The sequence below is a fragment of the Lygodium microphyllum genome, chromosome 3 (assembly GCF_053477565.2).
Source record: "Lygodium microphyllum isolate KBCC chromosome 3, Lygodium_microphyllum_v1.1.10, whole genome shotgun sequence".
NCBI lineage: Eukaryota > Viridiplantae > Streptophyta > Polypodiopsida > Schizaeales > Lygodiaceae > Lygodium > Lygodium microphyllum.
Window position 1 is genome coordinate 125395739 of NC_141137.1, and position 17937 is coordinate 125413675.

Sequence of the window (17937 nt, forward strand, 5' to 3'; positions counted from 1 at the left end):
TACATAGTAGGGTCTTCCAGAAGCTCACCTGCATCTGCGCTCAGTTTCACATTCTTCTCCAAAGAAACTGAAATAGGCTTATAGCCTGCCATTCCATATTTGAACAGCATGTCCAATCCATACTGCCTCTGCAAGAGCCGTATCCCACTTGGTGATCTAATCACCTCAATGCCCAAGAAATAACGCAGCTCTCCCAAATCCTTCATCTCAAACTTCTGCTTCAATAGCATTTTCACATGAAGGATATCTTCATCACTATCACCTGTGATAATCAAATCATCAACATAAATGATAAGCAATATAATACATTTCTCTGTTTTTCTCACATAAAGTGAGAAATCTGCCTTGGAAATCTGAAAGCCAATAGTGACAAGATACTGTCCTATCTTGTCAGACCATGCTCTAGGTGCTTGCTTCAGGCCATACAAGGCTTTCTTCAACCTGCAAACAAACTCAGGATGAACAGCATACACATAACCTGGTGGCTGCTCCATATAGACCTCTTCTTGCAAATCACCATGCAAGAAGGCATTCTTTACATTCATCTGATGTAAAGACCATCCCTTTGAAGCAGCCATAGCAATGACTGCTCTTACAGTTGCCACCCTTGTAACCGGACTGAATGTTTCTTCATAATCAATGCCATATGTTTGTGCATATCCCTTGACTACTAATCTTGCCTTGTATCTGTTCACAGAACCATCTGCATTGTGCTTCACCTTATAAACCCACTTATAACCAATTGCATTCTTATCTTTAGGCAAAGGTACCAATTCCCATGTAGCATTTGCTTCCAAGGCATCCATTTCTTTATCCATGGCTTTCTCCCATTTTTCTTTTTCCATGGCTTGCTCAAAAGAAGTGGGTTCTGGTTCTTGTATCACTTTGACTATATAGGCATAGTGAATGGCTGTAAATCCATCATATTTCAGCCTATCCACAGGATACCTAGCTCTGGTAGACCTGCGCAAAGTAGGCTCACTTCCAAATGCTCTCAAAACATCTCTGGTCTTCCTTACTCCTGGTGTAGCAATAGATGGAATACCCAACTCATCTTCAATGCTCTGTTCTGAGCCACTGGATTCACCATCCACATAAGAGTGACCTGCATTCACATCAAATATGGGTTGATCTACCTTATCTTTTTCTTTTCGTGATACCTGCATACCACTATTTGCATTGCTTTGAGGAGATTCTCCTGATCTCAATCTGCCTGTCCATGGCGAAGAATGTGAACCACTGCTAGAGGACACTACAGGTCCACTAATATTTTGTGACTGCTGCTGTGAATTCTGTGCAGCATTACCATTTTGTGCATCTACATCATCAATCACATTTACTGGTTTATACCAGCTACTCATCTCATCAAAAACATCTCTGCTCACTGTAAACTTACGAGTAAAAGTGTTATAGCATCTATACTATTTCTGCTATAGAGAGTAACCAATAAAGATGCACTTCTTAGCTTTTGGATTCAACTTGGATCTCAACTGATCTGGCACATGAACATAGGCAATGCAACAAAAAATTTTCAAATGAGAAATATCTGGTTTCCTACCAGTATACCTCTCCTCTGGAGTCATGCCATGTATTGCTGCAGTGGGAGTCCTGTTCATTATGTAGACTGTTGTGGCAACTGCTTCAGCCCAGTAAAAATCTAGCGGGTCTTTTTCATTGAGCATGGCACGAGATACCTCTCCAATATACTTGTTTTTTCTTTCTGCAATTCCATTTTGCTGTGGGATATGACTACATGAATATTGTTGCTTTATGCCATGCTCCTACAAGAACCTTGCAAACTCCTTAGGTATTTTATTTGCAGGCTTGTTTCTTTTTCAACCATAGCTTTAAGAGTTTTGAAATGCCCAAAAACTTTACTTTTCTTTTTCATAAAATACACCCAAACTTTTCTGCTATAGTCGTCAATAAAAGTGATAAAATAATGACAGCCTCCAATAGATGTAGCTTTAGTAGTCCACACATCAGAGTGGATTAATTCCAATGGCTTCTTACTCCCTTGAACATGTCTAGGAAATAGTTTCCTTGCCTGTTTTCCAAATTGACAGGCTTCACATACCTTATGCATTTCTGCAACCTTGAATTTAGGCAATCCTGCAACAATATTTTGGGCTTCCATTGATTTAAGTCGCTGTACATTAACATGACCAATGCGTTTATGCCAGATATCAATATCTGCAACTACACCGGTCCCATGTGCAAACATTGCTGCACTCAATTCAGCATGTCTGCATCCAACGTAAACATTCTGCCATTCTTCTTTCCTTTTTCTATCAAGGGACCATTATTCTTCATATCCTCAACAAAGCATCTATGAGGATTAAATCTAACCTGCAAGCCCTGCTCAACCATTTGACCAACAGAAACCAGATTCTTGGTGATATTCGGGACATGAAATACATCTGACAGGATCTTTTTCCCATCCTGCATAGACAAAGGAATTTTTCCAATCTGCACAATAGGATGTGCAGTATCATCACCAGTCTCCACAAATCCTGGTTTTTTCATTTTCCTTGCTTCCTGCATTCATTCTGCATGACCTGTCATGTGGTTTAGCGCACCTGAGTCAACATACCACACTTTGTTGCTTTCTTTTGCACTTGTCACAGAATTGTTCATGTGCTGCATCATAAACAAATGCTCATTTTTGTCATCACTCTGTCTACTAGAAGATGCATAATTCCCTTGTAATTTTTCATTCATGATGTCATTTTGCTTTTTATAGCAGTCTTTAGCCATATGACCCATTTTACCACAGTAGTAGCATTCAACATTGCTGTTTGCATTTTGGCCTCTTTGCCATCCACGACGATCTCTTTGGCTCCCCCTACCTCTAGAGTTACCACGTCCTCCTCCATAGGACTGGTTTTCTTGAGTTTGCTGCATATTCTGATTTCTACCACGGCCTCCAGATTGGCCTTCTCTACCTCTGCCTCTACCTCTTCTAGCATTTGAGTAGAAGACAGTTTCTTTTGAAGTTCCTCCTGAAGAAGATGCACCACCATTTCTCTGCTCCTCAGAAATTAGAAGAGCAATCAACTCCTCAAAATCAGGAAATCTTTCACGGACGGAAATAGATGTTCGGAACTGTGCATAATCCTTTTCTAGACCATTCAAGGTCACAGAAACTAAATCATCATCTTCCACTGGTGACCCAATGGAAGCAAGTGCATCTGCAATCTTCTTCATTTTCATGTGGTAGTCATTGATGCTCATACTTTCTCTTTGCACATTGTGCAACTCTTGCTTAAGCTGCATTTTCCTGGCTTGCGTATTTGTACTATATATTTTTGACAAAGTATCCCATGCCTCCTTTGGCGTACTTGCATCCTGAATATGCACAATCATAGAGTCTGAAATACTGATAGACAACGAGTACATAACTTTTCTGGCTCTCTCATGCCATCCTTTAAATGCCTGCATTTGCTGTTGATTGGGAACATCAGGAAGAATTGGTTCTTCTTCATTTTCTGCAACGAATTCCCAATATCCTTTTTTCATAAGGAAATTCGTCATTCTAAACTTCCATGCTTGGAAGTTGTTCTTGCCAAGCTTTTCAGTGACAATCTGTGAAAGAGAATCAAACGCCATTACAGAACACTGCAAAAAATTCTCACTGCCAAAAACACAGCTTCAGCCTCACAAGGGCAAATCTGTAAGATTGACAAAAGTGGTATTTGACCACACAGTCACTTCCTAGTGACGATTTTGCATCAACAGGCAACAAGGATGATTCTGTAACTCCCAATGTCTCTGCGCACAAGCATACGATGCAATTTCTACGGTAACTTTTCACCGACCTGTAGAACAGTGGTCGCACAACAAAAAACAGGGCCTTTTCTTGAGTGCGTGTGGAAAACTCCCGCCTCCAAAACAAGCCCCGAAATGGCCTCAAATAAAAAAAACAGGGCAACCAAGGGCTAAAGGCCTCTCCCGCAGCATATACTGTTCTCTTGCTACACAGCGAAGGACGTCTCAATTCTAAGAGAATGCACTCTTGCACTTTCCGGCTGTGCTACCTGCAAAGACTTGCTCCCAAACTCGAAAAATGAAAGCAACACTGGTCCTCTTACCAGAACACCGCGAACTTGGTTTGCTTTCTTGAGCTACTTACCACGAACCAGACTCTGATACCATGTCAAGATTGTGGGAGAGAAGGAAGGAGTCTCACATGTAGCTTTCTCACTTGCACAATGGGGGAATACACACAAAGGTGGAGGCTGAAAACAGTTTTCCTCTTCTTAGTTGTGTAAGCCAAAAAGAACACTAGTACAGAGAAATAGAAGAACCCTATATATGGGTCTCAAACTAAACTCAACTAACTAAGGTGGCATACTAACTGAGCCACGAACTAGAGTAGATAAGGATAGCTGTCATCTAGCTATTATTCATGGGCGGTGTACCAACCGCATTTGCAGCTAACAAGTCGGTGACATAAATGCACAACGGTCACCCTGGCATATCACGAGTGGAGCTCGATATCTCAACAGAGTTGACCATGAAAAAATAAATGAATGTAATGCCTAAAAAAACTGTAAGCATCATTACTGTCACTATTAAGAGTAGAAACCACCCCCTCTCAAACTGGCAGGGAAAGCAAGAGGGAAGCATCCTCTCCTTGTTAAGCTGAAGAAGTAGGGTAGGGTGTATCCAAGCCGATCCTGGGTAGTAGGTACTGAAGAACTCGCCGGTTGATCGCTTTGGTCAAGATATCTGTAAAATTATTTGATGATGGCACAAATTCTAGGCGAATAGTGTCTAGCTCAACGTGCTCTTTGGAAAAGTGGAAGTGGACTTCTACATGCCGTGTTCGTGGTGTGATGATTGGATTGCCTGCAAGGGCAATGGTACTCTGGTTGTCACAGTAGACAACTTTGTGAGAGTCACATGGAAAGTAAAGCGCTGTCAGTAAACTCCTCAAATAGATGGCCTTGGTGGTGTCAATCGAAGAGAGCCCGGCACTCAGCCTCGGTTGTGGAAGCCGCCATTGTCTCTTACTTAAGGCTAGACCAATCAATGGGAGCCGTACCCAAGGTAAAGAGGTAGCCGCCATGGAAACGTCGGGTGTTAGGATCTCCTGCCCAATTAGAATCAGTGTACCGTTGCAAACATAAATGAGAACCATATGTCAGGCCATAAGAATAATTACACCGCAAATAATGTAACACACGAAGACATGCAATCCAATGTGACATCCTAGGTGTTGTGAAATACTGATCGAGTATGCTAATTGAGTAAGCTAAATCTGACCTAGTGTGAATTAACCAAAGAAGTTTTCCTACAATAGAATGATAGGTATGTTCATCAAAGGGCTGCCCTAGGGTATCCTTCGACAAGTGGACAGTAGGATCTAGAGGCGTAGCCACTGGCCATGTCTGATCCGGAGTGTATTATTCCACGAACTGAAGTTTCTACTTGTGTTGTGACACAAAAATACAACCCCTAGAAGAAACTACCTCCATCCCCAAGAAATAGGATAACAAACCAAGGTCTTTCATCTCATATGCAGCTTTAAGCTTAGCCTTGATTGCCGCTATGGTAGCCGAATTTAAGCCTGTGATAAGTAAGTCATCAACGTATAGTAGGATATAGCTAACTCCCTCTGCAGTAGATCGAATATATAAGTTTGGGTCATGAGCGGGAGAATGGTATCCGTGAGTCTGCAAGAACTCATCCATCCTATGGAACCAAGACTGCGGTGCTTGTTTCAGTCCATAAAGAGCTTTATGCAAGCGGAATACCTTATCCCTAGGGATGCCTGAAGGAAAGCCTGGTGGCTGCTCCACATAGACTTCCTCCTCCAAGAAGCCATTTAGGAAGGCACTCTTGACATCCATCTAATGTATCGGCCAACCGTGGTGAGTGGTTAGCGCGAGTAGCAATTGAAAGGAAGTCAACCGTGCAGTAGGGGCGAAGGTCTCTTCCATAGTTGTCAGGTATGAAAGGTACGATACGGTAGGGTATGATAAAATACGATACTAATTGGTACCTTATGATTTTATAAGGTACGGTACGATATCATTATTAAAAAAAAGATGATTTTTTAAATAACAAAAACCATAAATCATTAAATGATAGATTATAAAATACATGTTTAAAGTAGAAATAGCCATTTCATTACAGAATAAGATGAATATATGAGGGTGACCATCGTGGTCGCATGGGCTACGCAAAACATGCGATACAACTACAGTCTAGTATATTTGATACAAAAAAAAAGAGAGATCTATGTGACATGTCATATGAATGATGAATCTATGATGAGGCATCATCATCATCATCATCATCATCATCATCATCATCATCATCAGAACCATCTGAGTGCTCAAAAAGAGAGTTTGAAGACGACTCCTCGGCATCCGATGATGAGACAGACTCATACTCATCCTCACTGATGAGGTTACCATCATCATCAAATGATGGCTCCCTAGGTGGTGGCTGTGTAGGCAAGGGGGGGATGTCATCATGAGGCACAGGATGTGAGCTACTAGAGCCCCGCCTTACATATGTTTGCAAGCCACTCGAACCACCCCTCCTCGATAATGGAGGGTGTCGAATGACCATGCCCTTGCTACCACCTACTCGAACTTCTCGCCCACGAGCACGCTGACTACGAGTGTCACGAGTATCTGTTGCTATAAGCTCTCTATAGAGCTCTGCAAAAATCATCGCCTCCTTTTCGTCCACCTCCTTATGTACACTCCGAAGAGTGTGGCCTGTCAACTTGAATGTATCAACATTCACCTATATGATCATCAATGCAGTGATGCACATAAGATTGATCATGATTCATTGTAAATACTAAATGCTAAAGTCTAAATTGTAAAGTATAAAGTTTAAACTTCAAAGTTCAAAGTTTAAAAGTTAAAACAACAAATTTTAAATGTTATGGTTAAGTGTTTAAACTTTACTTGCTTCGGACTACCCATACTCATCATAGCCCTCATCATGCGTAAGTTAGTGCGGCAATAGACTAGCCGCTCTAACTGTCGTGTGCTAAGCCGATTGTGAATCTTTGTGTGAATGAGAGAATAGGCACTCCAGTTTCTCTCACATGCACCCGAAGAGCAATCCTGGGCAAGGATCCTCATGGCTAAGGGCTGAAGGGTCTCCAATGCATATCCAAAGTTTTGCCACCAAAATAAAGGTTTCACAAGTGACTCTCTCCTCCAACAAGTGGGAGAAGCAAAAGCCACATGTCCTCTTTGATCTGCATAGCATTCTAGCTTCTCTAGCACTGCATTGTGGTCATCAACAGGGACCACACGAGTTAAACAAGCAAGCTGGTCTAAACGGAACTCTCTATCATCCATGACCGTCGGTGACTTGTAGGTTGGATGTACCAATGCGGCAAAACCATGGATGGTGGGCTTATGCATCCACGTCCATCTCCTCTCTGCTATCTCTAAAATATGTGCACGCTGTGTCTCTGTGATCACTGTACAAGCAGGTGTCTCCGCCAATGCCGCTCTAAAGAAGTGAACGAGAAGGCCCATGGTGGACCCCTCGCAATCACTCATACGTAACACCCTATAAAAGGGAGTCACGACAATGACAACGGCACAAACTTTTTGCCAAAACTGCTCATTAAGGCACAAGCATTGCATGGCTTTGGCCTCCTCTGTCTCATGCTCATTCCACTCGTTCCATAGAGTGGACACCATTGTCTAGCGCAAGGCGGACCGCACCTCATAAAGGCGCTCTAGCAATAACCACATGTAAGCAAAGCGAGTTGAAGAAGGCTTCTTCAACTCAAGTGTGCTATACTCACAATACAGTGCAAGCACCTTTACCTTTACCGTGAAGAATGTGACAATTGATGTAGCTTTGCGGACCACCCTCTTCACCCACTTGAGCTTCCCAATGTCCTCCATGAGCAAGTCCAAACAATGACTTGCATATGGAGTCCACACAATGGTAGGGAACTCGGCCTCAAGCAAACGGCCCATGCGCCGATAATTCGATGCATTGTTGGTAGCAACTTGCACTACATTTGAGGGGCCCACCTACAACCACAATTTACAAATTACAAGTTATTTATAAATCAAATTTCAATTATGATTTATCATTATGAAAGAAAGTGAAACAAATTTAAAACACAAATTGCAATGTATACTTAAATGATAGCTTGTCGAATGTAGCGGTAGATGAATGTGCCCGTCGTTTTTCTCCCCCTCTTGCCGGTATCTACGGTCCGCAAAAAGTAAGTGCCGAGTGGACATGAGACGAGTATATTGATGATGCTCTGTTTCTTACGATCACTCCATTCGTCGGTGAGAATGGAGCAACCATATTTTATCCATGCGGCCCGAATAGGATCAAGGGCTCTATCAATCCTCTCCTTCTCTTCATCAATCTTTCTCGTCCTCATGTCGTTGTATGTGACACTGGTCCATCTTTTACATGGACCCACATTGGCAATGGCTTTTACCATCTTCTTCCATTGCTCTTACTTTAGGACATTGAATGTAAGATTGCACTCAATCACCGTGCGTGCAATTTCAATGTCCGCAAGTCGTTGCCTTTCTCTAAGAAAGGCAACCGATCCATGCACATGACCGGGTGCTTGAGAGAGAGACGATTGTCTCTTCGGCAGCGCATGAGCCTCCACTCTTTGTCTTTTACAAGAGCCGGATGCGGATGTGGAGCCCCCACCACCAATGGTAGAGGCCTCTCCTACATCGGTTGAAGATACACCCACATTGGATGCTTCCTCGTTAGTAGGTATAGGAGTTGGTGCCGATAAGCCACTTCCTCCTTCTCTTGTGGATCCCCCTCTCATCTTGGCGAGAATCTCCTCTGCAATGTTTGGAGGGATCTCCTTGCATGGACCAACTTGCCCCTCCGTCTTGGAAAGATGTTGGAGAAGCCGAGTTGCACCACTTGTATAGCGCTTCCCACAATACTTGTATATCCAATGGTGGGAGTTGGACTTCTTTGTGTCCCTCTCCACATGGATCGCATGCAAATTGAAGGCCTTGTGCTTCTCATGAGTCATGGTGCCGATGATGAATAAAGAGGCCCGAGAGAGAGAGAGAGAGAGAGAGAGAGAGAGAGAGAGAGAGAGAGAGAGAGATGCTTGAGTCTCGACTCTCTTGAAAGTTGAAAGGGAGGGAGACTCGAGAGGTCCGAGGGTTGGGGTAAAGTTGAAAGAGCAAGAGTGAGAGAGAGGGAATGGGAGATGAGAATGGCAATGTCTTTGATATGGGGATGGGATATGAGATTTGACTCTTTGAGAATGACAAATGCTTCAATAGGGTGCGGGAAAGAAGAAGATGAGAATGGTAACTTGTAAGTGCTCGCTGAATTGGTGTGGAAGCATGGAGGAGAGGAGCACCTTTTGTAGATGAGAGAAGGGTCAAAGTTCAAAGTTCAAATAGTCAAAGTCTAAAGAGAGAAGGAATCCAAAGTCTAGACTCTAAAGAGAGGGCTGCAAGCTGGAGCTTGGAAGGAATCCAAAGAGGAGCATTAAGTTTTGCATGGATGATGGCTGGAATTTGGAAAGGGGGGGGGGGGGGGGTGAGGTATTCAAGGCTTCCCACCCCCCCAAAAAGTGCAAAGTGCACACTGCAGCCTGTAGGAAAAGCGCATGAAACGTTGTACGTGGGGGCGCAGGAATTTACGTGGAAAGAGCATGCGCAGGCCAGGTGGCCGAAATAGGCCAGTTTTATCGTACGAAATTGTACCGTACGGATCGTACCGTATGGACCGTTTCGTACCACGTACGGAGGCAACTATGGTCTCTTCATAATCAATGCCATGCTTCTGTCGAAAACCTTGCACGACAAGGCGAGCCTTGTACTTGTCTAAAGTCCCATCAACTTTTAGCTTGGTCCTAAAAATCCACTTTGTCTTGATGAATTTCTTGTGGCTCAGACAATTCACCAATGTCCAAGTCTCATTTCGGTCAATACTCTCTAGCTCCTTCTCCATGGCCTCTCGCCATTGAGGGTATTGAAGAGCCTCCTACCATGTATTCGGCTCAGAATGCGCTATATAATCAGCTGTAAACAGTGATGCAAATGATGCCTGAGGAGCAAGCCGGCTAGATCTTCGAGGCCCCTCCGGAGTGGAATCCGGTGGAAGAATCCCCGAATCCCACATGGTTTGCTGGTACTAGCAAGGTAAGGGGTCTTGCGGAGGAAGTCTGGGAGCGGAAGAATCTGCGGAAATGTCAGGAGTGGGAAGTAGACCAGGCTCAATAGGCACGATCTTTGATGATGTGGAAGAAGGAATCGAATAGGAAGCCAGTGCAGAGGACTGCATGATACTCCTCTCGTCAAAGTCGACATTCCGTCTAACGATCACCTTGTTTGTCCGAGGATCAAACAAACGATAGGCTTTCGCTTTAGAGGAATATCCCACAAAAATAAGGGGATCAGTTTGGGGAGTGAGCTTTCCTATCTTGTCATCAGGGGTGTTTGTGTGTGTAGCACGACGTCCGAAGACTCTGAAGTGGGAAATAATAGGCCGAGAGCCAAAAAATGCCTCATACTGGGTCTTCTAAGGAAGAGCCACAGTCGGGCACCGGTTGAGGATGTACACTGAAGTATTAACAGCCTCTACCCAAAGGTGCTCAGGGAGCTCTGCTGCGAATAGCATAGAGCGCGCCATTTCCATGACTGTCTGGTTCCTACGCTCTATGATTCCATTCTGAGAAGGGGAGTTGGTAGAGGTGAGCTGGCGGGAGATGCCATGCTTATGTAGAAACGTGGAAAACTTGTGGGAGATGAACTCACCACTACTGTCATTCCTCATGCAACCGACACCACGACTAGTCTGGTTATGAACCAACAGCACCCAAGTAGAAAAATATGTGAAAGCATCTGACTTATGCTTGAGAAAGTACACCCACATGTATCTGGAATGATCATCCACTATAAAAAAAAGTACAGCACGCCATTCAAGGCGGTAGTGAATGTCGGCTCACAAAGATCAACATGAATCAATCTAAGAGGTGCCTTAGCACGATGTGAGGTTTGTTGAGGGAATGGGGTATGGTGTTGCTTCCCGAGTTGACATGCTTTACAGACATCTTGAGCTAGCTTCAGGTATGGAAGGCCCTCAACCAGCTCACGGCGTGACAACTCATAAAGAGAGTCATAGCTAAGATGCCCTAAGCGAAAATGCCAAAGGCACTTATTGTTCGTAGGCTCCCGAGATGTGGCTAAGGCCTAGAAGCTATGGAACATGGAGCCCGCAATTGTTCGCTCAGTCAAAAAATGTATCATGTGGTAATAGGTATAGGCCATTTAGACTGTGCCTCACCGCTAGCAATCACTAAACTAGTCTTGAGAGTCAAGGACCTCGATTGTGGTCATTGTAAAGAAGATTGCTCGCCCCAACCGGCAGAGTTGTTGAACAAATAACAAGTTTACCCTAAGTTAAGGGACATGGTATACATTGTCCAACGAAGCTCGATTCGGACCCCTGTCAGTGGCAAAATTGACGCAACCTAGAGCTTGAATCTTGACCGAGGAGTTGTTTTCTACGCGGACCCGTCCGGCTGCAAGGGCTCGGGAACGGAAAATGTCCGCTATAGGGGTCATATGATGTGTAGCTCCACTGTCCACAATCTAAACAGGAGCTGAAGCGCTCTGTTGTGATGAGAGGGCCTTTGCGGTAACCTCATCAAGAGGCAACTCATAGGTGTGGACAAGACTCGCATCTGATGTCTCTATGGAGACAATGTAGGCCTCTGCAGACCAGTCAGACAAGCCCTCTTAAGTTGAGAATGTTGTCAACTGAGATGGCTGAGCGGTGGCAGTATGAGTCTAACCTTTAAACTATCCCTTGCCATCACCTTGCATCCCTTGCTGGGGGTTGGCCAATTGAGGGGCGGGGATCTATGATTTAGGTTTTGGTGCTATGCCTCTTGCCTTTGATTGACACTCGTTGTCAAAATGGCCAGCCTTTTGACAAAGTTGACAATATCTATTCTTTTTAGGTACATTCTGCCACCCCAGTTTGAGAGATTGGGATGTTCCTTGTGATTCCCCGAATTGATTTTGCATTTTATTTTGATTTTGATTTTGAGGGGATGTTTGGGTTTGTTTTCCTTTCCTTTGTTGCCCTTTCTGAGAACGAGCAACAAGAGCCCCCTTTGAAGAGGAATTCGTATGAAACTGATCGAACAACCGTGCGTAACGCAACAACTGATACTTAAATTCATAGAATGTAGGCATGGTAGGCTTTGAAACTAAACCTTTCACAAAATTGAAATATTTCCTGTGGAGTTTATTTAGAAACAATGTGACTTGATCGTCAGAGGACTTGGGAGTCCCCGTAGTGGAGAATTCAGCTAGAAGACGCCAATACTTAGCTAACTTGACTTTCAAGTCATCTTGGTTTGTGATTTTGAAAAGCTGGAGCTCATGGTCAAGATTGATACGACGGGTCCTGTCTCGAGGCACATAGCGGTCAGTCAAGTGTTCCCATCGCTCAGATGCTAAGTCAAAATGCTGAAGTTAAGAATGAAACTGAGGCAATAAGCCCTGCATCAGCTCGATAATAGCGGAGGCATTCCTAGACTTCCATGAGCGGACAACCTCGTATGGGATAAGTGCGGGATTGGATTGGGGTTCCAACCCCTGTACAAGATCCCATATGTTCTGGGAGTCAAGGACATGTCTCATTAAGTTTGACCAAGTGGTAAAGTTTGACCCGTTAAAACGAGTCTTATCATTAAATGCATGCTTGGCAGAAGATGAGCTAGAACCATGAGGTGTCGGGTAGGTGGGGTAAGATGGATGTGGGGGATAAGATTGTGGGGGGTAAGATGGTGGAGGTGGATATGTCTGATAGGTATAAGGAGGGGGTAGAGGTGGGTAGGCAGAAATAGGTTGTGAGTGTCCAATGAGTGTTGATTGAGATGGAGGCACTGGAACATGAATGTTTCCATAAGGTGCCGGTGTAGGTGGAGACATTGGGACACAAAAGCCCTGTCCAAAGTGAGGTTGGGACACAACAGTATGACCAGAAGGTCCACTAGGTAAACCCATGCAGGCAAACTGTAGAGTCAACTAATCCACACTTGAGAGATTGGGGGGATACCCAGGCTACAATGATCACGAAAATGTGTGTGAAGTAGGTGGAACACCACCCGACTGATGGAAGGATAAGGTCCTAAAGGATGTGCCTATGTTTCCATAACCTCTGGGTGTGATGTGTGGTGTGACATGAGGTGTTTGAAATGAAAATGTAAATGGTGTGAATGGAAGTGGAGAAGCAGCAGAAGAATGTGGTGGGATGGGTGGGTTTTGAAAATGTGGTGTGTGAGGTGCAGATGCATTTTGTTCATTTTTAACATTTAATGATTGGAAATGAAAGTGTGAAGATGATGCAGTATGCAATGAAGAAAAAGGAACACCAAATTCATTCTGATTTTGTGAATTAGACTGAAAAGAAGGAAGGTTAGAAGAAGAGGTACCTGGCTTTTTCTTATAATCTCCACGATATGTGTTAACATACAAGAATTGGTCCTCAAGAGGACCTTTTCCATAGTCAACAGACTGGATTCTTTCCTCCACATGATCTTTACCAGAATATTGCAAAGCAGAAGAGGTAAAAGAGAAGGAACAAAAGACGAATCTAAAGTACCTTGCACCGGAGTGGATGAAAGAAAGGAACATACACTGGGTCTAGTTCTCCAAGAGGGGGCCCATCCTTGATGGAGGTCTTGACGACCTTGCAACATCATCAGATTTACACGCAGCATCTGAAGAGAGAAATTCATGCATACCTTTGTTTAGAAGCTTTTCTTGAAGGGCAATCCTTCGATCGAGCTTCTCAATCTTCATTCGTTTATAACCTATGATCAGTTTGTATTCTTCAGAGGTCAGCTTGCCTAGCTTTTCTTCCATGTAATCAGAAGTGTCTTTCGCCATGTCGAAACTTTGTGAAGCAAGCTGATCCGCCCACTCTCGCTCGGTTCTCGGCATTGTTGGTTCTGGAGACTGAATTGGTGTTGTTGTGTTCGAAGTCATTTGGACCTACTGTTGTTCTTACTTCTTGTGTAGAGCTTTCTCGTCAAAGGCCTAGGTTTCTCAGAGAGTACTAGGCTCTAACACCATGTTAAGAAATACCCTGACACAAAAACATAAACAGAAACCGTATGACAAAGCACAGACTGATAAAAGAACACAGTTAGGTTAGGTTAACTCAGAGATAATGAACACAGTGAATGAATGAAGTGATATGACTACTGAATATATGATGCTCATGCAGCAAACACATTATGTAGTGAATGAATATTGAACGTCGAACTCTTGTATCTCAAGGATCAGGGCAGGGGTAATGAGCTGGAGAGTGTACCGTACTCTGAACGGATCTTGAATTGCAGCAAGGCAGCCTTTGTGAGCCGAACACCAGTAAAAGCAGCTAGAGGAGGCTGAACTTGATGTAGACGGTAGTGAAGAAGATCAGAATGATGCAAACACAAAGCTGGCAGTACTTGATGGAGTAGCATAAGCCAGTTAGATGCAAACACAAGTTGGGACACAGTAGGCGACATTGTGCAAGATGTAGACAACTGACAAGGAGTGACAAACAGCAGTAGGAGACCCAGAACGCAGGCACTTTGGAGATGGACGACAACTGGATGATGATGGCGACTGCTACAGATGAGGGCGACAGATGATGGAGGCCTCTGAAGCAGCAAACACAAGCTTGTGGATGATGGTGACAGCTCCCAGGCATTGCGAATGGCTGCAAAATGTGGAGGGTGGAATCAGGTGCTAGATGACTGTAGACAGCAAGGGGCAGCTTGTGCTGAGATATCCTCTGCGAACGGGGTGTGGGCAGCAAAGCTAGATGACCTGAAACCTGCAAAAACGAGATTAGGGCTAGATGGAGGATAGCATACCTATTTATAGAAAGTTTTGGCCCTCCCAAGTGGGTTTGTGCTTATGGGACACATAAAATCTCTAGGATCGCGTTTCTTTTAAATAAACAAGGTTTCTTCATTAATTAAGCATGCTTTGGGGTTGTTTAAGTAAAGGTAATGCTTTTTTAGCTCAATAGGTGTTGAGCTAAAACATGCATTACAACCGATTAGCATTTTTAAACAGCCCCAAGACATGCTTAATTAATAAAAAACACAAATTTGGTGCACGGTTCGAGAGAGTTTCAGTGGTTTCCAAAACCCTAATTTTTTGGGATACCCTTCAATATCTATAAATAGATAGGTTGCTCACCATTCAGCCTCATCCTTTTGTGCAGATTTCTCACTCTACTATGCAGATTTCAGCCATCAACTACCTACCGTCTACAGTCCAACTATCATCGACTGTAGCCGATTACTATCTAGTCCTAGGCGGCCTGTTTTGAGCCATGGTTTTGGTGTTTGGAGGTCTCCATCTACTGTGTCATCGTAGCACTTGATCAGGATGCGTTTTCAACATCGCGTAGTAGGTGATAGGTTGTTGCCATCTCTTGCACCAAGCGACTGCTGCGTTCTTCTCTTTGTATTTGTCTCTTTGTTTAAGTTTTGAGTTTTGAGTCTGTGTTTTGCGTTTCGCGTTTAGGGTTTGAGTTTTACTTATCTCTGTCTGAGTCTTTGTGTTTCAGTCTTGGTCGTACATATTGTGTTTCCTTAGTGCAAACCCTAGCATATGTTTATAGGCTTTGAGTTACCCTAACTCTTAAGTGTGTTTTTTAATCAATCTATGTTGTCGTATGATTGTGTTTGTTATCTATAAAATGAATATTTCTTTACATAGCCCACACCATCCTGGTGTATAGATGCGTTGGCCAACGAGCAAAGAGTGCAAGAGTGGTGATTACACAATGATGTGCACAATAGGGCCTTTAGTCCTATAAATAGTACTTGGTACCCTAACCCTAAAGTGCCCTTACTACCTTTGCACTAAGTCACTTCATGACCACTATGAACAATGCTATGAGATGCCCATTCGGATATCCAAGGACATAATAGGTGGGATTGGTCCTAAATGTGGAGGTGATTGCTTTCTACTCCTTGTTTCCTTCAAGAAAGAAGATAACTCATTACCACAAGATAGGGATTCCTACTTTTGAGAAATGGGGGAGTCGTAAAATGCGCTAGAGGAGGATTCCCTATATAGATAGACCAGAGGAGAGAGTGTGACTCACTTGCGGGTTTGTGGGAGGCGCATACTATATAGGTGGTTTCCCCAACTTCAATTGTTGGTATTCATACTGATCCGGAGAAGGTTTGAGTAGTGCTTGATTGGTCTATTTCGAGGATTGTAAATCAAGTAAAATCTTTTTTGGGTTTTCTTGGATTTTCTCGAAAGTTCATCAAGGACTATGCTCATATTGTTGAACCCTTGATACATTTGCTTAAGGGTATCTGAAGCTATAAAAAGCATGTTAGTCTACTAGTTATTTGGACTAGTGAGCTCGATGATCGATCAATGTGTTGAAACATTGAAACAACCCGTTAGTATTGCACTGATGTTATAGATTATTGATCTAAATAGACCTTTTGAGCTTCATATTCATGGAAGTGATTATGCTATGGGTATTATCCTTTATTAGGATAGTCAACTTGTTGCACTTGAGAGCCGTAAGCTCACGGATGCCTAAACGCATTCACCACTAAAGAGAAGGAATTGTTGGTAGACATCCATGCGCTTAAATTTGGCTTATTATTTACACAGTGCTTGGTTCATTATTTGGACTAACCACCATTCATTGAAATACCTTTGTGATTAGTTGGATCTCTGTGGTTGTTTGGTGAGATGGGCAAAGCTTATGCAAGAATTTGACTTTGAGATTCGGTTTTGAAAGTTTGGAGCTAATTTGATTGCTGGTACCCTTGGTTGGATCCTTGAAGTTAATGTCTTATACTTCTTCGAAATTTTGACTGATTTTTATTTTTCTCTCAACGAGCATTCTCAAAATGATCTCACTTTGGTAGGATTTGACAATTAGTCCAAGATGGATTCAGTAACCTAGATAGCGTTCGTGATATGAAGGCCTGAAAGTTGGCTACTAAGAGAAAGACGACAAAAAAGTATTCAATTCATAATCGATTATTTTTTAAACAACACAAAGTGTATGTGTCTTGATGTTCAAGATATCCACATGAAGATTTTTTATGAGTGCCATAACGTGCCAAGAGCAAGATACCCTAGCATACATTGGACTTTAGCCTTGGTTACTTGCTACTTTTATTGGCTGCACATGAAGACTTTGATTGAGTCTTACATGCGTGAGTGCTTGTAGTGTCAGCTTAATAAAGTTGAATAACACAAATAAGTAGGGATGTTAGATTCTTCACAAATTCGCGATAGGAAGTGGAGTAGCGTTTCTATGGATTTTGTAGCAAGATTGCTCATACAAGTTGAGGTCATGATGCAATTTGGGTTGTGGTTGATTGATTGATGAAAATTACTCAATTCATTTCTACAAAGCTGATCATGATGGTGAGTCTCTTTGTTGCGAATCTTTATAGACTTCATGATTTGTGTGATGAAATAGTCAATGATTGAGATCCTAAGTTCATTGGCCAATTTTGATGGATGGTTTCAAAAATTGAAAAATTGTCCATGTTGTCTCGATCAGAGCATCTTGAAATAGATGGACCGATTGAGAGGCCAAACCCAATTATGGAGGATACGCTGCATGCACGTGTCTCTTGTAGACGATTTGATTAGGAGTGTTACCTTTCTTAGATCGAGTTTGTTTATAACAATGCTAAGCATTTGCCCATTTATGCTTACGTAAAATTATGAGTTGAAACTACCAATTGCTTACATACGGAAACTGCCGACTGTTGTCGAGCTTAAGGGGGTAAGAATGTAGTCGATGGTTGACTTTTTTGCACAATATGTAGGAGATATTGACAATTGTGAGGGAAAACATTAAAATGGCCCAGGACCATGCTATATTTTACACTAATCAACAGCGTACTCCTTGAGATCTCTAGAAGGGCAT

General features: G+C 43.0%; 1 protein-coding gene and 1 pseudogene across 2 annotated transcripts in view; one reads left to right on the forward strand and one right to left on the reverse strand.

Moving 5' to 3' along the window:
• Positions 1-17937, forward strand: part of LOC148038857 (uncharacterized) — an 89719-nt gene that overhangs the window by 9460 nt on the left and 62322 nt on the right. The window lies entirely within an intron of this gene.
• Positions 8135-9016, reverse strand: LOC148038858 (uncharacterized; annotated as a pseudogene).